The sequence below is a fragment of the Rattus norvegicus genome, chromosome 6, assembly GCF_036323735.1.
Source record: "Rattus norvegicus strain BN/NHsdMcwi chromosome 6, GRCr8, whole genome shotgun sequence".
Taxonomy (NCBI): Eukaryota; Metazoa; Chordata; class Mammalia; order Rodentia; family Muridae; genus Rattus; species Rattus norvegicus.
The window spans coordinates 94,135,046-94,158,038 of NC_086024.1; the positions used below are offsets into that span (position 1 = coordinate 94,135,046).

At 42.4% G+C, this 22,993-nt stretch overlaps 1 protein-coding gene across 2 annotated transcripts in view; it reads left to right on the plus strand.

The window, feature by feature from the left end:
* The window catches only part of Atl1 (atlastin GTPase 1), a 97,807-nt gene that overhangs the window by 21,897 nt on the left and 52,917 nt on the right, over positions 1-22,993 (plus strand). The gene's annotated exons all lie outside the window — the stretch shown is intronic.

Below are 22,993 nucleotides of genomic sequence, written 5' to 3' on the forward strand. Positions count from 1 at the left end.
TGGGCGCAGAAGGTGGTCTGGGGCTGTAGTTTGCCGGCAAAAGGGGGAACAGGGCTAATCTGGAGCAGGTGGAGCCCCAACCAGCTTTCTGGGGCAAGGGCTTATTGGGATGCTGGCAGGCTCTGGGCGGGCGGTGGAACAATGAGGTGGAGCGCGCAGGCTAGGACACTGCGCTGCAGAAGCATCTCAGCAGCCTGGGAGATGGGGTACCTACCCTCCTGAGAGTCTCCAGCACCGTACACTTACTTCACTTTGGGGTTAGGGAGGAATGGGGAAGAAAGCGAGTAGAGTTGGCGTTTCTAGCCTGCTGGCTGATTCGGACCGTTCGCCTAATTCAGACTAGCCTCAAGCCTGGCTTTGTTCTTCGATTTTTACCTTGTGGAGATACTGGGTTCATGATTCAGCACCGGGCCTAGGGAAGGGCTGGGCCTAGTGGGTTCACGCGGGAGTGGGTGGGCGGTGCTCACGCAAGCAGAGAAGAGAGGAGCGCAGCGATGCAGGAGAAACCGCGCCCCGCCCGCTCTGCTGTTCCGGACCAGATCTGGAGGAGTGTGAGCAGGCTGGGCGGCCTTGTAGGGTTGGGCTCCAGATTTCTTGCAGGCACAGTGCTTAAGCCCTATAAACTAATTTTATGATCGGAACCAATGCAGATCTTAAACCACGGACAGGTGGTGCATAGAAAAACATGTTCAGCTGGCTTTGCCTTGTTATTGTTTTGAAAGTTCACGCCCACTAGGGGAGTTCAGTGCTCCTTGGTTCTCTGATTCTGAGTTCATTTCTGTTTATCTTACCAAGAGGGTAGTTGTAACTTCTAGTTAGTTACTTGTTTTCCTTTGTTAAAAGATTATGATGCCTCCTTGCCTTCCATTGATGAGGTGATCACAAGATTAGCCTGTCCTGTGGGCAAGGTTTATATGTAAGAGTATTCTAGATTCCTGGTTGCTGTGGAGAGGGGGGCACGCAGGCGATAGTCAGAAGAAATCATTTCCAAGATCACCAAGCCTGGATTTCAATATTGCAGATACAGTTTTTTCTTCTTTTGAGAACTTGGGTGAAGGTTTCTAGTGTCCCTTTGCATTCTTGTTCTCCCTCTAGAACAGGACTCGGAACACTGCTGACCATCAGTGAAGGTGCATATGTTCAACTCGATTTCAGAATTATTCTCTGGGTCGGATTACTGACTCCACCTCTCTAGGAGCCAGGCATGTAGAGATTTATTCTGAGAATTAAAAATTTTCTCATTATGTTCAGCTCATTATTCTTTAGTCTTTGGTTACAGATTTCTTAGGTAGTGGGTCCCTCCTTCCTTCTTGGGTATGCCATTCTCAAATGGGATTTTTATAAGATCACATTGGAAGCCTAATAGAAATAAAGGTCCCCACACATCCAGCCAGGGGTTTTGAGTCAAATGGTCTGGAGTAAGGCCTAGGAAGTTGTCAGTTGGGCAGCTAGCTAGCCCGCGTGTTAGAGATGCCATCATCTCTAGAGATGTTCATAATCATCTTCCTAACAGTCCACTCCACACTCATCAGGACAGTCAATGTAAGCGATAAATTAGGGGGAAATGTCACAGTCATTATTTGTCCAATGGAGACTTTCAATAAACACTGGAATTGTAGAGGGTGACTTCAGTGTTTTGTGGGGATGCGTCACTACCTAAGTTTTTACTTGCTGTTAAGTATCTATAAAATATTTAGGAAATACAGTGATAAGAGGTAGACATTTTAACAAAGATGTTAACCATTCCTACCTTAATTCCACTTTATTCCCAGTGCCTGGTATAGTACTGTGTGCCTGGCAGTTTCACATGACAGTATTTCTAATGTGAATTCATCTGGATTATCCCATTTTTAGCCTTTAAAATATTCATGTCTTATCTATTTTGCAGATGGAAAAATGGCAGTTACTGGTAGGATAAATGACTTAAAGTCATATATTTTCTAAGTTGGAGAACTGTAGGTATAAGTAGGGTTTTTCTTCTGACTTACTTTTCATAGCATGATACCAAATGGATGAGTTGGGGTGTGGGGATAATAATGGAAACCAGGTTCTCACAAGAAGCCACAGGTTTCTCTGATGAGAAAATAGTTCACTAGTGCTTGAAGCAAACAGTGCAGTGGCCTTTCCACATCATAAAGATAAAACAAAGGCAGACGACACAGACTCTGAAAATACAGTAATTCCCAAGTAAAGAACAAGAAAGTCATTTGTAAGCAGAAGCTCAGGACCATGTAGAACTTTGAGATGAGGATTCTTTTACTGAGGGGACAATGCCTTTTTGCAGAGATCAGGGTGGCCAGAGAGCAGAAAAACGTGCGGTTCACCATAGTTTGGGGTAGTGTTGAGGATCCTACTGAGAGCCACCACTGGGAAACAAGTCTGTGAACTCCATTGAGAATCCCCATCCTGAACCTGAATTTGCATGAAGGAAGTTTGAGTATATGGACATACTTAAGAGTTGACCTCTCAGGGTTGGGGATTTAGCTCAGTGGTAGAGCGCTTGCCTAGCAAGCGCAAGGCCCTGGGTTCGGTCCCCAGCTCCGAAAAAAAGAAAAAAGAAAAGAAAAAAAAAAGAGTTGACCTTTCAAGGGTAGGCGTTATTATTGTTATTTTAATAATTGGGAAATCTGAGATTAGAGAGCCTAGGAACTTGCCAGAGGTAGTTTCTGTGTTCTAGACTAGTATGTAACTCAGGGTTGGTTATTTCTACAGTTCTTGTACTGAAGGACTAGAAGCTAGAACAATGCCAAAGACTGTCACAACAAGCTTATTTAGGAAAAAGCTGGTAGAAGAAATTGGTGCTCTATGAACTCAATCACTTTGGACTAGAAAAGTAGATACAGTGTGCTAGTGTGGACGGTAAAGGGGGCAGATGAGTATCAGAAACAGTAGCCCAAAAAGCAGTCTTTGAGTGAAGGCTGGAGCACATCTACTAGAAACAGAACAGCAGTGTAAGCCTTTCTGGTTATTTCTGTTAACTTTCTCCAAAACTAAAGATACAATGCAAGAATTTAGGTTTCTATAGTTTGACAAAAACTGGCAGTACAATAGTATGTTATAAAAATGTTTGAAATAAAGTGTTAATTTGGGCTATCTAGAAACAAACCCTATCTTAGCTGCACAGTAAATATAAGAAATTTCTATTTGTAGAAAAGGAATTTGTAGAAATTTTAGGTTAGAAAGTTTTAGGTTTCTGGTTTTGGTTTTGAGGGAAGACTGGCAATGGTCAGGATATAATACAGTTATGAGTAGAATTGTGGCGAATGGCTTAATATTGGAGAGGGAAGGTGTGGAACTCACTTTTTTTGGGGGGGGTCTTTTTTTCGGAGCTGGGGACCGAACCCAGGGCTTTGCGCTTCCTAGGCAAGCGCTCTACCACTGAGCTAAACCCCCAACCCCGGTGTGGAACTCACTTAACAAGCATGTTGAGTGCATACTTGAAGCTTGGGAATAAGAGAAACAGATTCACAGAACTAAACGCGCGCGAGTCCTGAGCCCTGAGGCCTCACTAGTACAGCCAACATTGAGCATCAAATGCGGCAGGGAAAGAAGCGCTAAGCAAAGTTAGAATGTGAAGTGCGCCAAAGAAATGCGTGAAAGTAAAGACGTATTGGAGTAAAGAAGCGCCGTGTTTCCAGGGTCTTAGAGCAAAGCCCAGGTCCAGAGTCAAGTGTAGGTTTTAAGGTGGAAGAAGCTTTAGCGTGTAATAAAGGTCATGATAGCAACCCCATTCCCAGGTTTAGAGCCAAGGTTATCTCAGAAGACACAGCCACTCACTCTCCCAGGTCTCCTCAGGCGTCTCATGCTGGGAATCAGGAAAACCCTGCCCTAGTCTCCTGTCTCAGGACATGGGAACTGAGTTTGTACACATACAAAGAGATTGGAAAGACCTATGCTTTAGATAAATTCCATTACTGATGCTGTATATGACCAGCAGTCTAAGAGTTCAAGTGAATTTGCCTTTGTGAGTTTGGGAAATACAAATAATGTCAAAGAAGCTGAAGAACACGGTGGTAAAATGGAGCTTTAACTAGAGTAGAACAGAGATGATGTCTCTCCAGCAAAAAGACCACAGACCCAGCAACAGGCATTTACATGGGTGGATTACCTCCGCCAGAACACCCTGCCAGGGTTCTTATGATAGAGGGTATGATTGAGGTTATGATGAACAGAACTACTGTGGTCCATTACATGCAGGCGATGGGTTACTCCAGACAGAGGTCAGATCTAAACAGGATGCCATATTCTCCTATGGTCATGGAGGAAACAGAGTGCACTCCAGTTCATGATCCTACTCTCTTCCTGGCTACTGAAGTGTGAAGCTGACTTCCTAGAACCTGCCGCAGAGCTAGGCTATGGTTTAAGGTCAATATTGCTTATTGCCTTTTCTTTAAAAGTGACAGTGCCTAACTAAATTAGTTATTTTTCTTGTTTTCATGATGAACTACTTGAGAAAAACAGCTTAAAGAAGAAGGGTTTATTGGGGTTTATGATTTAGGAGGGAGATTAACAGGAAGTAAGAAAAGCAGACAGGAAGTAGGACCTGGCTACAAAACCTCATAGTCCACTCCCATTGACCCACTCCCTTCATCAAGCCCCCACTTCCTAAAGGTTCTACAACACTGTCACACAGTGTCACCAATAATGGATCAAGTGTCCGAGCATGTGACCCTGTGGGGAATGTTTTTCCACATACCTTGTCCTTATAAAAAAAAAAAACCAACACAAATTTCTAAATTTCTGTTAGTCTCGACATGTACTATATGACCCATAGATATATATGACATGTGCTGTATGACTCATACATTTATGTAACATGTACTATATATTCCCACTTCCCAACATTTTCTCATTTAACTGATTCCACTATTTCTTTTTCCATATACAGTTTTCATACATAAACACAAACACACACCTGTACACATACATTCACATGTGCACACATGCACAGAAACATGCACATATAAACCTATGTGCACACGTACACACATAGACTTAGGTTCTGATACAACTTGTTTTAATGACTCCTGGGATATACCTTTGCCCCTTCTTAAACTTACCTTTTATAAATTAGATTCCATGCTCATTAGAAGATGATTCACCCTAAAATACTTCCACTCTTGAAAAGGTCTTTAGGTTTGAACATTTTCTTTTTTCTATAAAAATTCATATAAATATCTTTATAAAAAGAATATATAAAGTATACATAGTCAGCTCAAAAGTAACAATGATCCCCTGTGTTCGCACGCCCTTGATGAACCGTATCAGTATTTTCTTACTCTTGCATGGCCCTTCTTACCAGTAACTTATCCTTCCCCCTACAGAGGTGAACACATTTATACACTTGGTGTTCTTATTCTCACAATAATTTGAATGGCTCCCCTGGGTAAATAAATATATGTACCTAATTAATAGATTTTTTTTCTTTCTTTCAGTCTTGGTGAGTGAACCTGTGCCCTGTATGAGGCTGGCTCACACCTACCACTGAGCTTCATTCTCAACACGGTTTCAGAGTCGCTCTAAGTTGCTCAGGCTAACCTTGGACTCATTCTGTATTTTTGGCAGGGGCTGAACTTAGCCTCCTGAGTAGCCAGTATTATAGACTGTTACCAGGACTGCTTTAAGTTTACACGGAAGGTTTTTCTGTTTGTTTTTGTGAAACTTAGATTAAATTATATAATTTCCCCCTTCTCTTTCTTCTTTTTAACTCCTCTATGCACTGCCTCCCCTTGCACTTTCTCAAGTTCTCTTTCTTTAAGTGTTGTTATGTACTTGTACGTGTGTGTGTGTGTGTGTGTGCGCGTGTGTGTGTCTGTGTGTGTGTGTGTGTGTGTGTGTGTGTGTGTGGTGTGCATGTGCCTTTATTCCTAAATCTATAAATGCAGCCTGCTCAGCCCATATAAAGTACTTGTATGTAGGTGATTTCAGGACTGACCGTTTGGTGTTGAATAGCCCATTTGGAGTCTCTTCCCTGGAGAAAGCTATTTCTCCCGCTCCCAGTATTCCTTAGTTGCCTGTAGTTCTTTGTGTAGGGTTGAAGACCTGTGAGATTCCCCACTCCATGTTAGCATGTCTGTTAGTATTGTCTTTGTTCAGCCTTGTTTAGGCAGTCATATTGATGAGATTTCATGGGTATATAGCTTCTTTGACATTTCTAGGAGACAAAAATCTCACAGTGTAATATAATTAGAATCTAGAGTGTGCATTTTTTCCAAAATTTTTTTTCACCCTGTGTCTTCACCCATGCCTAGCATTGTAGTGTGGAGTGAGGCCGGGCCACTGTCTCAGCCTGCCTGTACTGGTACGCGAGCGCAGACCGCTGTGTTTTCTTGTCCACATGTGCCACTCTATGCCTGTTTGTCCTTATTTTAATAGGTTATTTTTTTCTTTTTGATTTTCTGAATTCTTTATTTATCTTTGTTGTTCAGGTAACTTTTCCTATTTTGTGATATGACTTTGCTCTTTATAAACAGACATTTTATGTTTAATGTTAATCAATAATACTTCCCCTTATGATTTATGATTTTTATAGTTTAAGAAATATTTTCTTATCTGAAGGTTGAAATATATTCTCTTACTTGATTTTTAAATGATAGTACTTACTTTTCCAAGTATTTTTTTCTTGCAAAATATATATTTTACCATTTTAATCATTTTAAGTGTTTGGCTCATTTACATAAATACTCACAATGTTTTGTGTCCATCACCATATTTATTTTAAATTAGTTGTAACTCTGCACCTGTTAAGCAGCACTTTCCCATCTATCCATCTCTCAGCTCCTTAAGACTAATACTGTTTTCTCTTTCTCTGTGATTTTGACTACTCTAAGTGCTTCATATAAGTGCAGTGTTTATCTTTTTGTAAGTGGAATATTTTTCTGTTTATGTTTCAGCATATTTCAGAATTCTCTTATAAAGACAAATGATATTTAATGGTATATATACAGCATTTTGTTTATCTTTCCATACCTTAAGCTACTTAATGTAAATATTGGCATATAGATTTCTCTTTTTAACTGTATCTTTATTTGACCCTGTATCTTTTTATTTTAGGGGGGATGATAATCTTCTATTTTCATAAATTACAGGATTATAGTCTCACCCTGAGGGTGTTACTTCTTTTACTCTGTCTCCTTATCTTTTCCAGTACAAAGTCTGACTCCACCCTACGTTTCCTGGGTTCCCTTTTCCTCAGACTGTACATTCTGCTTTCTTTTGCCCCACTTGCTCTTTTTATTGTGGATCCTGAGAGTGATCACTAATAATCATGTGACACGTGACTGTCTTGAAATCTCCTCTGCCAATGAAATTAGTCCAAAGATCTTCAGTTTAGTTTAAGCAAGAGTGTAATTGTTGAATCACTTGTTAGTTTTTTGAGGAATTACTGTGCTGCTTTTACCTCACCTGAATCATTTACACTCTCACAAATGGTGCGTTCAAGTTAATCTTTCAACACTTTTTTTCTGTAATTTTCCATATTTTATATAACTTTTAAATAGGGGTTTCAAATTTTTAATTTCATTTTATGTGCATGGATATTTTGTCTGCATGTGTATCGGTATACCATGTGCATGCCTGGTGCCTGAGGAGGCCAGAAGAGAAGGTATCAGATTTCTTGGTCCTGGAGTAGCCGATGGTTGTGAGCTACCATGTGAGTGCTGGAAACTGAACTTGTGTCCTCTGGAAGAGCAGCCAAGTGTTCTTAACTGCCGAGCCATCTTTCCAGCCTTCTAATAACCATGGATCATTATTTTTTGATTTGCATTTAATTATCAAATTTCTGCTCGATCCATTGGTTATGTAAGAGTATTGTTTAATTGTCAAAAAATATGGAAATTATCTAATTCATACCTTTCATCAAGTAGGAAATGTGTAGTTACAGCTTTCCAAATTTTCCTTCTAGTTCTTACAATGTAATTGCTGGCACACTTGTGGTTTTCTCAGGTTTCTTAGGCTGTATTCACTTTTAAAAATCATTTTGCTTTTTGTGTATGTATGTATATCTGTGTGCATGTGCGTGTGTGTGTGCGTGTGTAGGTCTCAGGTTGATGTCAGGTGGGTTCCTCAATCATTCTCATCTTCTCTTTTGAGACAGTGCCTCTCACCAAACCTGGAAACCAATCTGGCCGTCAAGCCTAGGCTTCCTTCTGTCTCTACCTGCAATGCACAGGAACGTGGGCATGTACAATTGCATAGGCTTTTACATGGGACTGCAGGTCTTCATGCTTACATAGCAAATACTTTACCAACTGAGTCATCTACCAAACCCCTCTTTTTTCTTTTTTGTTTTTTAGACCAAATAATTAAAAACTGACTTTTTTCAAATTTATTGACTTTTTTTCCTTGCTCAAATCTGCCCTTAAGTCCTCCCAATAAAATATCATTCACTTAAAAGTTTCAGCTATGGAATTTGTTTCTTTTTAAGTTTCTTATCTCTTTACTGAAATCTGCACCATGTTCATTCTATTGCTAAAATAATACTGGCTTTTATGATGGCCATATATTTACTTTTGCTAAGATCTTTACTTTCTTCATATGGCAATGACTTGCTATATTTCAATACACAATATTCCCTTTAACATTTATTTGACATATTGCATATTCTATTGTACTGTAAGAAAGTTTTTAAACTCATTTTTCCAGCAGATCTATTCTCTGACCTTGGAAGAATTTCTGTGTTTTGTTTTCGTTTTCTTTTAAATAAGTCACACGTTGGGTTTGTGTGCTTTGAGATGCTGAGAAGTGGGCATCTATGTGTATGTGTGATTATTATAGAAGCTACAGCCTTTCCCCATGGTTTCCTGTTAAAATTTTTGTTGTTTTAATTATTGTGGTTTGTTTCTGTACCTCGGATCAGCTTGACCTATAAAAACTCAGGGTCTCCTCATTTCTTCTGGGCTTGTATGTTTCTTTGAGCATGTGCAGTGATTAATTTCCCCTGTATGTTTCCTTGCCTTTTTGAATACTCTTTGATCTTTCCAAGGACAAAAAGAAACATGAAGTAGGTGACATGTTGGTCCTTTAGGACCTTTGGAAGTTATATGAGTGAAAGGGCTTTCAATAATGGCTTCCTGCTTGTGGGCACCCTTCCATAATCAAAGCTACATTCCACAGTGAGAATACAGATGCCAAATTTTGAAGAGCAAAGTCCTTATTGCCCACTCTGGGTCTAACCTGCTCACTTACTACTCCAGGAAATGGGTCTGGGAGTAGGGTGTGAGATGGATAGCTGCTACTGAACTAAGGGCTAACGTGGACTGAAATTAACCACAACTTACTGCTGTGCTTTCCCTCAACATTGCATGTCTTCGGGAGACCCTGGTATGCTTTCCAGAACTCTCTCTACTCTTTTGCTTGTTCTACTGCATAGGGTCAAGACTTGTTCTTGTTTCTTTCTTTTTTTTTTTTTTAATGTAACTTTTTACTGAATCTTTGTGAGTTTCACATCGTGCATCCCAGTCCTGCTCGCCTCCCCATCTCCCCATCTCCCCATCTCCTCATCTCCTCATATCTACTCTTTGCCCTTCCAATGCCCCCCAATACACACACACCACCACCACCACCACAACAACCACCACCACCAACAACAACAACAACACCACCAAGCATAGAAAACACCTCATTGTGAAGCTGCAGTGTGTCACAGCATGTACCATAGTATAGCCCTCTGTCTACACATCTTCCGTTCATTGCCTGGTCATTGGTCTGCTTCAACATCTCTGGCTGCTGTCACACCATCAGTATTGGATCTTTACTGGGACTCCTCCAGGATATCCTGTTGCCCTGTGTCATGGAGATCCTGCAGCTTTGGAACATCAGGACCAGTCCTTTCACATGTCCCAACTGTCCTCAGATGATATAGATTTTGGGGTGGGCCAGTTCAGAGCCCTGGATCTGGCTTGGGTGGTAGGTAGGTGAGCTGATTAGCTCACTGGCTTATCTCTTATTCACACCACCAGGGCAATCTGTCTAGCACTGCTCTGGCTAGGACACTCAGTTCCACCATGGGCAGGAGGGAGGGTCAGCTCTTCTGTGCTCATGCTCTTGGGCTGGCTCCCCCTACTCCACCCCTCTGCAGCTAGCTCCACTCTTCTGTCAGTCAAGGCTCAGGCCCCACTCTCCCAAGTGCTGCAGCCTGTTAGGGACTGGGCCAGCTCGTCCACTCGTCCACTCTCACACTCTCAGAGCTGGCTTTTATGTGCCTTCACCATCAAGGCCAGCTCCACTGTGCTGTCCCCTGAGGTGCAGGATGCTTGCTTCCCCCAGTGCTGCAGCCAGGGAGGGGCAGGAGCCACTCATCTGCTCTCATGACCCCAGGGCAAGTTCACTCAACTTCTACAGCTGGTGAGGGGCACGGTGGTGGAGGGCATCAGTCTTGAACATGCCACCTCACAAGTGACTAGGGGCAGGGCCAATTCTTCCTGCTCTCCCCCTTAGGGGCTGGCTTACCTGTACCATTGCCAACAGGCTCAGCTCTGCTGTGCTGTCCAGGTGAGGTGCAGGGCTGGCTTTCCTGAGTGCTGCAGCTAGTGAGAGGCAGGGAGAGCTCTCCCGAGCTCATGACCCTGTCAGCAGCTTTCCCAACTGCTGGAGAGGTATGTGTGTGGGGTGGGGGGCATTACCTCTGTGTTCGTGCCACTCCACAGCAAATAGCTGTCTCATAGTCATGCCCTGGGGCAGGCTCACCAATCCCTCCCCCTATGCCCTCCCAGGGCCAGACCTCTGTCCTGCCTGGGTAAGGGGCAGGGCCTGCTTTCCTGAGTCCTGCCACTGGCGAGAGATGGGGCTAGCTTTCCAGAGCATCGCATGTTGTGAGGAGCAGGGTCAGCTATGCACAGCTCCTGGACACCCACATGGCCCTCAGCAGCTGTCCCAACCAGGGACACTCCCATGATCTCTAGTGGTAATATGAGCCACAGACATCAGGCCTGACCTGGTCCTCTGAGGCAGTCAGGATGCTGCCTGCCTGTCTGCCTTCCTTCCTTCCTTCCTTCATTCCTTCCTTCTTCCCTCCCTCCCTCCCTCCCTCCCTCCCTCCCTCCCTCCCTCCCTCCCTCTCTTTTTAGGTTTATTTATTTTATGTATATGAGTACACTGTAGCTGCCTCCAGACACACCAGAAGAGAATGGATCCCTTTACAGATGGTTGTGAGCCATCATGTAGGTGCTGGGAATTGAACTCAGGAAGTTTTTAGAATCTTCACTGATGGTTGAACTTTAACAGATCTATTAACAATTATTTTGGACACTCATTGGAACAAAACAAGTTTTCTTTAGTTCACCAGGATATTTAAGTAAACATTACTAAATTTCTATTAAAGTGATCTGGTGATCTATAGTGAAACTAGGACATTTAGGCTGTTACCTATTTTTTTTTAAAGATGTATTCATTTATTATCTATAAGTACACTGAAGCTGTCTTCAGACACACCAGAAGAGGGCATCAGATCTCATTACAGATGGTTGTGAGCCACCATGTGGTTGCTGGGATTTGAACTCAGGACCTCTGGAAGAGCAGTCGGGTGCTCTTAACCGCTGAGCCATCTCTCCAGCCTGGCTGTTACCTATTTAAACACATTGCTGAGTTTGTTAATCATTTGATTAAGATACTTGCAAACACGTTCACAGCTAAATTTCTTTCTTTGTACTTTATTTTACTTCAGTATTAAACTATCAAGAATATATAAAGCTTATAAAAATAAGCAAAGGCTATTTATTTTTCAATTATTTATTTAATATAAGATAATGATTCAGGGGTTGGGGATTTAGCTCAGTGGTAGAGCGCTTGCCTACCAAGCGCAAGGCCCTGGGTTCGGTCCCCAGCTCCGAAAAATAGAAAAGAAAAAAAAAAAAGATAATGATTCAGTACAAGGAAACTAGTCTATTAAATCACCTTAACCTGATATCTCTCTTTTTAAAAAAAAAAGATTTATTTCATGTATGTGAGTACACTGTCACTGTCTTCAGACACACCAGAGGAGGACATCGGGTCCCCATTATAGATGGTTGTGAGCCACCATGTGATTGCTGGGAATTGAACTCAGGACCTTTGGAAGAGCAGTCAGTGTTCTTAACTGCTGAGCCATCTCTCCAGCCCCTGATATCTCTTTTAATAAGATTTTGAACTATTGATTCAATTTCTGTATTGGTTACAGAGCAATCAATGCTTTTTCTTTTTTCTAGAATTACTTCTACAGTTCATAGCTTTTCTGTCCATTTCATTCATATAGCACAATTTGCTCTTAGTTTCTGTTATTTTCCTTAGTTTTAAGTTTTTTTTAAGACTAGTGTTTTTATTTATTTATTTATTTATTTATTTATTTATTTATTTATTTATTATATATAAGTACACTGTAGCTGTCTTCAGATACACCAGAAGAGGGCATCAGATCTCTTTACAGATGGTTGTGAGCCACCATGTGGTTGCTGGGAATTGAACTCATGACCTCTGGAAGAGCAGTCGGGTGCTCTTAACCGCTGAGCCATCTCTCCAGCCCAGTTTTAAGTTTTTTAATTTGTATGTTTTATATCTCTAATTATTCACTATCTTCCATTGTACCTAATTTCATATATTCTTTTATTTTTACTTTAAAAATTTCCCATTATATATACAAATTATATATGTACATATATATATATGCACACACATCTTATACATATACACTGCACATACATACATATACATGGTTACAAACATTTCTCTAAGTGGAAATTTTGTTCTAAGATATGCTGATGTAATTTATTGTCATTGGGTTAGTTAACTATCCCAGTGGTTTCTTGTTTTACTCATGAATATAAAATACAGGCTTTCCTTAGCTACAGTCTGTGAAGTGTGTCTCAGGCTTCATTCTAGTTGGAGTGTGTGGTGTGCAGCAGCATGGCCTTCTGTGGTAACAAGGCTGCAGTGGTCTAATGTGTGCAGCTGCAGGCCAAGTGTGGCAGCCGAAGATGGGAAACAGGACCACGCCACAGTGAGGAGCTAAAGTTGGATAGTCACATATGGCTAGTAGCCACAATGTAAAGCATTTCATGCTCTAGAATACCCACAGTTTGAATCATTTTTAGTTTTGTAAACATTTTATATATAAGAATGTTTACCTGAACACATGTCTGGGCATCGCAAGAATGAAGCATCTGCAGAAGCCAGAACAAGGTATCAGATGCCCTGATCCTGGAGTCACAGATGATTGTCAGCTGACATGTGAGTGCTGGGCATTGAACCCAGATCCTCTGAAGAGAAGCTTGTGCTCTTAACTGCTCCCTCTAACCTTCAATAGTTTGAACATTTTTAAATCTTACTTTACATTATAAAATAATATTAATTTTGTGCGGGTGTGCATGTGTGTGTGTGTGTGTGTGTGTGTGTGTGTGTGTGTGCGCGTGTGCACGTGAGCACACGTGCAAGCCATATGCCGTTCCTTGAGTACCATTTCTCTTGCTCTTAAACAGTTCTGTCATTTGGCCTGGACCTAGCCTAGGCTGTCTGGGCAGCCAGCCCCAGGAAGCTGCCTGTCTCTATCTCGCCAGCACTGAAGTTACTCATGTGCATCATCACGCTGGGCTTTTTCTTGTGGGTCTAGAGATTGAATGCGTGTCCTCAGTTTACAAAGCAGGCTGCTGACCTTCGTCCCCAGCATGCTTTCTAGCTGTCCATAAAACGTATTTTCTATATCCCTGATTAGCTCAGACCTTCTCAATGCACAGTTCCTGCTATTCCATTTACTAGCAAGGTTTGGACTTGTTATCTGTGAGATGCTATGTGCTGATTGGCATTTTAAAATTATTGTTTTTACAATAATTGGTTAAAATTATTGGTTGATACCAATATTTTTAGCTCAGTTTTTCCTGATACTTACATAAATGGTTAATATTTTGTTTGCTGGCCCATTTGTGAACCTATCAAAAGCTACCTATAAAATGAGTCCTCTTGTCTGCCCAATTACTGATGATCTCTTGAATAGTGGTGTTGGTGGGAACTTACATGAGGACTCAGTGCTCTGTGCTAAGTCCCCGGCTGCTGGCTGAAGGGTTAGGAGTTGAGGTGGTCCTGTCACCTTCATGTGGCTGCTGTCTGCTCACAGGTCCCTAGTTCTCTTGGACCATGACAGTGACTTTGCTTTACTCTGTCTTCCCACTACTCTCAGTGCCTTTCTTTGGCAAGATTCAAACTAGAACTCTGTGAAGAAAAACTGTAAGTTTCATAGCACTGTAGCTCCAGGCTCTTCACACAGAGAAGAGCTGGGCATGGCGGGGAGACCTGAGCAGGGCAGACAATACTGCAGACAGAGTAGCCACGCTTCTCAGAGTAGCTCACCCAGACATGACCAGAGGAAGAAAGTACTCCTACAGCCAACTCTAAAGTTCTTGTAAGTCTTTGTTTGTTTTCCTTCTTAGAAATTTTACTTTCCATCTGCTTTTTTGCTTAAATATATAAATGTTTTTTCTTATAATTAGTTTTTTCTATAATGTGACTTCAAATGACTGTATATATCACATAAAATCCCTGTGTCAACAATTTATTTACAGTATCTTATGACTAGGCCTTTAGATTGTTTCTGATTTCTCACCATATAAACAATGTTATCAATTTATATATAAATACATATGCACCATCCTGATAATTTTCTTAAAAGATATTGAAGGAAATGGAATTGTTTTTGGTAAAAGTTGCATGTATTTTTGATTTTTACTAATTCCAATACCAAGTATATGTGTAGTGCGTATATATGTTTGCATGTACACAGACATATACAGATACATATTTATTTAAAGGTTATAATAATTATAAAGGTTTATTCCTTTTTAATTAATGTATCTGTGCTAGGAAAACTGAGGTTCCCTCTGAATTGGTATCAGGAGTTTGAATGTTACTTTGCTTTAGTTTCTTACATTTCTGTTGAGGCATGCGCACACAGTGCTCTCAGAGTGAAATCAAGAGCAAACAAATATACAGGTATTCTGGCATATTTTGGATGATTTATTTATTTTGCTTCCAAATAAAAGTTGGGCTAAGTGATTTCCTTATCTTTTGAAGGCTTTGAGGTTACCTGGCTGCATTGCTGTTTTTAACCCTGATCCTCAGCAGTGTCAGCTGCAGTAGCACGCCTCACCGTCCACACGGTACCTCACCGTCCACACGGTGCCTCACTGTCCACACGGTACCTCACCGTCCACTGGGTACCTCACTGTCCACACGGTACCTCACCGTCCACACGGTACCTCACCGTCCACACGGTACCTCACTGTCCACACGGTACCTCACTGTCCACACGGTACCTCACCGTCCACACGGTACCTCACTGTCCACACGGTACCTCACCGTCCACACGGTGCCTCACTGTCCACACGGTACCTCACCGTCCACACGGTACCTCACCGTCCACTGGGTACCTCACCGTCCACACGGTACCTCACCGTCCACTGGGTACCTCACCGTCCACACGGTGCCTCACCGTCCACACGGTACCTCACCGTCCACTGGGTACCTCACCGTCCACACGGTGCCTCACCGTCCACACGGTACCTCACCGTCCACACGGTGCCTCACTGTCCACACGGTGCCTCACTGTCCACACGGTACCTCACCAACCACACGGTACCTCACCAACCACACGGTACCTCACCGTCCACACGGTACCTCACTGTCCACACGGTACCTCACTGTCCACACGGTACCTCACCGTCCACACGGTACCTCACTGTCCACTGGGTACCTCACCATCCACACGGTACCTCACTGTCCACACGGTACCTCACTGTCCACACGGTACCTCACCGTCCACACGGTACCTCACCGTCCACACGGTACCTCACTGTCCACTGGGTACCTCACTGTCCACTGGGTACCTCACTGTCCACTGGGTACCTCACCGTCCACACGGTGCCTCACTGTCCACACGGTACCTCACTGTCCACACGGTACCTCACCGTCCACACGGTACCTCACCGTCCACACGGTACCTCACTGTCCACACGGTGCCTCACCGTCCACACGGTGCCTCACTGTCCACACAGTACCTCACCGTCCACACGGTACCTCACTGTCCACACGGTACCTCACTGTCCACACGGTACCTCACCGTCCACACGGTACCTCACCGTCCACACGGTACCTCACTGTCCACTGGGTACCTCACTGTCCACTGGGTACCTCACCGTCCACACGGTACCTCACTGTCCACTGGGTACCTCACTGTCCACTGGGTACCTCACCGTCCACACGGTGCCTCACTGTCCACACGGTACCTCACTGTCCACACGGTACCTCACTGTCCACACGGTACCTCACCGTCCACACGGTGCCTCACTGTCCACACGGTACCTCACCGACCACACGGTACCTCACTGTCCACACGGTACCTCACCGTCCACACGGTGCCTCACTGTCCACACAGTACCTCACCGTCCACACGGTACCTCACTGTCCACACGGTACCTCACTGTCCACACGGTACCTCACTGTCCACACGGTACCTCACCGTCCACATGGTACCTCACTGTCCACACGGTACCTCACTGTCCACATGGTACCTCACTGTCCACACGGTACCTCACTGTCCACACGGTACCTCACCGTCCACACGGTACCTCACTGTCCACTGGGTACCTCACTGTCCACTGGGTACCTCACTGTCCACTGGGTACCTCACCGTCCACACGGTACCTCACCGTCCACACGGTGCCTCACCGTCCACACGGTGCCTCACTGTCCACACGGTACCTCACTGTCCACACGGTACCTCACTGTCCACACGGTACCTCACCGTCCACACGGTACCTCACCGTCCACACGGTACCTCACTGTCCACTGGGTACCTCACCGACCACACGGTACCTCACCGTCCACACGGTACCTCACTGTCCACTGGGTACCTCACTGTCCACACGGTACCTCACTGTCCACTGGGTACCTCACCGTCCACATGGTACCTCACCGTCCACACGGTACCTCACTGTCCACTGGGTACCTCACCGTCCACACGGTACCTCACTGTCCACTGGGTACCTCACTGTCCACACGGTACCTCACTGTCCACTGGGTACCTCACTGTCCACTGGGTACCTCACCGTCCACATAGTACCTCACCGTCCACACGGTACCTCACTGTCCACTGGGTACCTCACCGTCCACACGGTACCTCACTGTCCACTGGGTACCTCACTGTCCACACGGTACCTCACCGACCACTGGGTACCTCACCGTCCACACGGTACCTCACCGTCCACACAGTACCTCACCGGTACCTCACTGTCTGTCTACACGGTGGCATTTTAAGGTACACCGTTATCTCTTTGTAGCCCATAGCTCTGCTCTGGCTCTGAGTTTCACCTTCATCAACTAGCATTTTGTTGTTCTCTTCTGTGTAAACACTGTCTGCTATCTATGTCACTGCTACTGTCACTGTGGATGCATTCTCAGCACTTATTCAGATAGAGGGTCGGTCCTTCAGTTGAAGCTCAGGTTCTGTCATTAGACATAATACTTGAAAGAAAAGTAATAGTCTTTTACAGTTTTGTTGCCAAGATACTTTCCTGGGCATCATGTATTTTCTCTAAAACATCCCCACTGTACTCAGTTGGTTATCTCTCTTGGTTTAGTATTTCCTAAATAGATAGAATTTATTTATTTATTTATTTTTACTAAATTTACAATTAAGAAAATCAGTAAAACTTCCTGATAGAATTTCTACTATATAACAATGATTATTTGCTCTGGTTATTCTAAATTTTTCAGATTTTTCCTTTCTGCATATCAAAATTCAATAGCTGAGTACCAGCTTTTATTGACTTAGAAATTTCACAGAAGATTAGATTTTTCCTGCTTAGAATACAAAACCCAGGGCTGGAGAGGTGGCTCAGTAGTTAAGAGCACTGACTGCTCTTCCAGAGGTCCTGAGTTCAATTCCCAGCAACCACATGGTGGCTCACAACCATCTGTAATGGGATCCAATGCCCTCTTCTGGTGTGTCTGAAGAGAGTGAAAGGGTACTCACATACATAAAATAAAAATAAATCTTAAGAAAAAACAATACAAAACCCAGTGTGCAAAAAGTTGAGACAGTATGTTTATTTCTTTCTCAGTTTTCTGGTGGTATGATAGAATCCCTGACACTGAATGAGTTTTTTGAAGAATATGTATTGTGACCCACTTCCTTAAGGTGGATAAGTGCATGATCAGATGGCCATATCTAATGTTGTTATGACATGACAGAAAACCTGAAGAGCCAGGGAGCCATGTTAAAGAGACAGCAAGCACATCAGGGTCACCTTCTAGTGTCTTTACTAATTTTTAGTATAATGTATTTTGATCAAATCTCATTTCCTTCCATCCATTTTCTCCTCTTTCCACCCCTCACACCTTTCCCCCTGAGCTTCATGTGCTCAGAGTCCATTTAGTGCCACCTATGTGCATGAGCAAAGGACCGTCTATAGGAACTGGAGTAGGTTCTCAGAGCCCACAGCCCTAAAGAAACTGACTCCCTCTCCTAGCAGCCATCAGTTGCCAATAACTCCTCAGCTGGGAATGGGGCTTCATAAGCCCATCCTTGCTGGGACTTCATTAACTTGATCTTGTGCAGGTCTTGTTCATGTAGTCATATAGCTGCTGTGAGTTCTGTGTGCAAGGACCCTGTCATGTCTAGCAAATACTGTTTTGTTGCATCTGGCTCTTAAAATCTTTCTTGTCTCTCTGTTGTGATAATACTGAGCCCTAGGCCAAAAGGTTGTGATATCCCATGTGGAGCTAAGAACTTCGAAGTATCTTATTCTCTGTGTAAAGACCAATTGTGACTCTCTGTATTAATTACTATCTATTGCAAGAAGAAATTTCTCTGATGAGTGTTGAGAGGTGCACTAATCTATGGATGTAAAGATAATAATTTAGGGGATAGTTTATTACTTTGTACATGTAGCAGGAAAATAATACTAAGTTCTCCCATAAGACCTAACTAACTGCAGGTTTGGCTCAGTAGCACCACGTCCCTGTTAGTGTGCACAGAGCCTTCCAGGATTGTGAAAACTAGCCAGTAGGCATGAAGATTCCAGGTTGGCACTAGCTTGATTTCTTTACCTCTTATGACTCAAGTATGTGGTGACCTCAGTGATTCATACTTACCATCAGCTTCTGAAGGGTAAATGATGAGACAGGTGGATGAATAGAGGAGGGCATGGGGACCAGGGGAGAGGAAAGTATGGGGAGGGATTATACTAACATTAAAGATCTTTGAAACAGCATCACTTTTTAACAATCCACTCTTGCTGTTAATAGTCTAGTTCTGTAAGAGCAGAATGTTCCACACTCTTGTGAGAATTCCCTAAGTTCTTCAAGAAAGACAACAGCATGTTCATAAGAGTTTTCATGTCCTCATCATTTTCTAATGGATCCACTACCTCTCAGTGGGAAGCAAATTTCAACATGTCTCTGAGGGGACAAACACACTCAAACCACAGCCAGTTGGTTCTCTGCTGGTGAACCATTTGTCCGTAGCCATCATAGCAAAATGCTTTCCCTACCTGGCTTGCTTCTGACCTGTTTCCTTTCCTTTTCTCTTTTGAGATTTGAATACTGTTTGGGGAATTGATATTTAGTTTAGGAAAACATATTTAAGAAAGCAGAACTCTGATATGGACAAATCTTGGTTCAGGGCTGGGGTGAAGAATAGCTTAGTAGTAGTAGAGTGCCTGTTTAGCATGATAAAATGTTTCATACCCAGTACTGCAAAAAGAAAACAAGCAAAACCCCACAAGTTCAGACTTACCTATGTTATCCACTTCTGCCCTGAAAGTCATAGCCAGGAGTGATAAGCAGGTAAACAGACACTGATCTTTCCTCTTTCCATATTCTCAATGCCTACCTTGTTTCAAATCCTCCCACATCTCTTCTCTTTCTCTGATCTGATCCCTGGTAACCCTATCAACCCGTTCTGTCTAAGCTGTGCTGCTTCCTACCCCATAAACTCACCAATCATGCAAACATTTCTCATAGTTATACGTATTGTAGATGCTGTGCTATATCTTAATTTACTAGAATATGCAGTGGCATTGGTTCCAAATGAGCCTCCCCATTCTCTGCAGTTGTATTCTATTTTGTAGGTGAGTAACCCACAGCTGGCTGAGTAGTCTCTCATTTGAAGAACATTTCTATTGCTTTTGCTATTTTGTATCTCTGTGATTATCTGTGGAATAAACTCCTTGACATAACCTAAGTTGGAGGATATCTACATTTACACTCTTCACAGTTATTTGCTTTCCTGTCAGATAAGATGCTGCACTCACTTTACTATCCCTCTGCAGTGACCGACCAACCATGCAAGGAGTTGTCACACCCCTGATCTTTGCAAATCAGATATATTAAAGTGCTTTTATCAGTATACTGTTCAGTTTTATTTACATGACATTGAATATCTTTCATTATGTATGGAGCCTTTTGATATGTTTCTTATCAGTTGCTTGTTTGTAATCTTTGTTTTTCCTCTTTTATACTTAGATCTGTGGTTTAATTGGTTTTTGGGTATGATGAGAAATAGAAGCAGAAGTTCATTTTCCTCATGAATATTTAATTGCTTTGTATGATTTAGTGGGAAGGTGAGTCCTTCCTTGTTTATGGCAGTTATATTTTAGCTATAAATAAGACACACGTGTATATCTGGGGTCCTTCAAAATTTTTTTCTTACCTTTTCTATTTTCTTGTCTTTGCTTCTGTTGAGCAGAGTCAGACTCTGTAGCTCAGGTTTGTCTGAACTGAGGGAGTCTTTTTGCTTTAGCGTCCCTGGTTCTGTGGGTATAGGCTTCAGCTACTGCACCTGTTTGTCTTTCCTATACCAGACTAGAGCGTTCTCTGTAGCTCAAGCCAGCCTTGAGCTCTCAGCAGTTCTCTAGCCTCAGCCTCCTGGGCACTAGGACTAAAAGCGTGTGCTACCACACCTAGCTAACATCACCATATTTTAATTATTGTGCATTTGAAACATCAACGGCTAGTGCTTTAAGTCCTCTGACTTTGTTCTCCAAGATTTCTTTGCTGGCTTTTGTTCTTTGTGTGTCCATCTGAACTCGTTAATTTGTGTGAGAGATATTGCTGAGAATTTGATTATTGTTATAGCTAATCCAGAAGTCATAGGAAGCATTGACACATTGGCAGTGTAGAATCTTTAGGTCTGGAAACATTTGTATTTGTATTTAATACTGCTTTGTATTTCCTTAGCGGTCTGAAGTACATTTCATTAGATTGCTGTAGTATATTGGCATCATGATGGCTGACTGTGTGCTCCTCTGCCCATCTCCACAATCAGATGCAACAGGCCTTGGTAGTAGTATTTATCTCATGGCACTTTGCAAATACTGCAAATCTGAACATTTTCTCACCCATTACAAACATACTCTGATTGCACTCTGGGTACCTACATATCACTTCAGTTTATTGCCAAATACATCCCAACTATAATGTTATATAAATGGCATTTCTTACTCAAAAACTGAAGCTTAACATATAAGGTAAAATTCATGCTTTCAGTATACTGTCCTGTGACTGACAAGTTTGTAAATCATGTGATGATACTATAATCAGAGTATAATCTTTACATTACTCCGTATTCCTTTTTCTCTCTTTGTAGTCAACATTGTCTACTCCACTGCTGGCCACCACTAATCTACTTATCTTACAGTTGGCTTTTCATATGAATGGGACCATGTAACATATTGCTACTTAAGTGATTTATGAGATTAAATCATGTTTCACGAATCAGGAATTTATTCCCTTTCATCCATGAATAACATCCCATTATATGAATATGCTAGTTTGTTAATTTAATCTGCAGCTGAGGAGCATTTGTTTACTGTTTAAATTTTAACTATATGAATAAAGCTACTGTAAACATCTGTGGATAAATGTTTGGTTTTCATTTACTTTGGGTAAATTTCTACAAGTGGTATTTCTGTCTTCGGGGTTGCAGTGGTGAAAAAGAAACTGTGCGTGCCTGCTTTCCTACATGAGAAATATGAGCATCCGTTGTCTCCACGTTCTCATCAGCACTGGCTCTCTGTTTCCTTCCTAATAGGTATACAGCATTATCTTTTTTATTTTTATTTTTCAGATTATAATATAATTTCAATATTTCCCCCTTTCCTTCCTCTAAGCTGTTGCCAGCTTCAACACCATAGGGTAAACTGTGGCAGAGTGCGAAGTCACCCAGTGATCACTCAGCAGACTTTTTCTGAGGGACTACAGCTTGATTCACTGGGCCAGCATTCCCTGTGACCAGTGAGAAACTCTCTGAACTCTTTAAATTCTTTGGGGCTTGCAAGAAGGAAAAGAGAAAAATGAGGGTGGGGAGATCATACACACACACACACACACACACACACACACACACACACACACACACACATTTGGCGGATGGAGCAAACTCCAACTAGCAGGCAAACTTCACATATATACATATATACCCATACACATACTTGGTGGATGGAACAAACTTCAATAAGTTGACTCTAGAAACTTTATATTTTTTTCTCTTAACCTTTCTCTTAACCACCTAAGACAGAGTATTCTATGTGAGAAAAAGATTACCTCATAACCACAAGTTACATATTCTCTAAAAACAGTCACCACAAAAGCATACTCTTCCAAAAACAGATTAAGGTCATTACATGAAAGGGAATTGCAAAAGGATTATTGATTGTGTGCCCTTTTGAAACTTATCCCTAACTAAACACTTCCCAGCTAGTGTTCTCTCCACAAGCCCAACATAATCCCAAAGCAGTACTTCTCTTGTCATTGATTAACAGAGTTTAAACAAGCCAGTCTATAGTATGTATTTACCAAGAGACAGATCACCATCTATCTTATGTCTTATTTTTGAAGTCCTGTTCAGTTAAACTGGTGAATCATTAGCACTCTGTTCTTAAACTCATTATAGATTTATTCTTTATTCATAACTCTGTCTTTTCATGGTACACACCGAAACCTGTGGCCACATCCCTATATCACAAGATCCAGG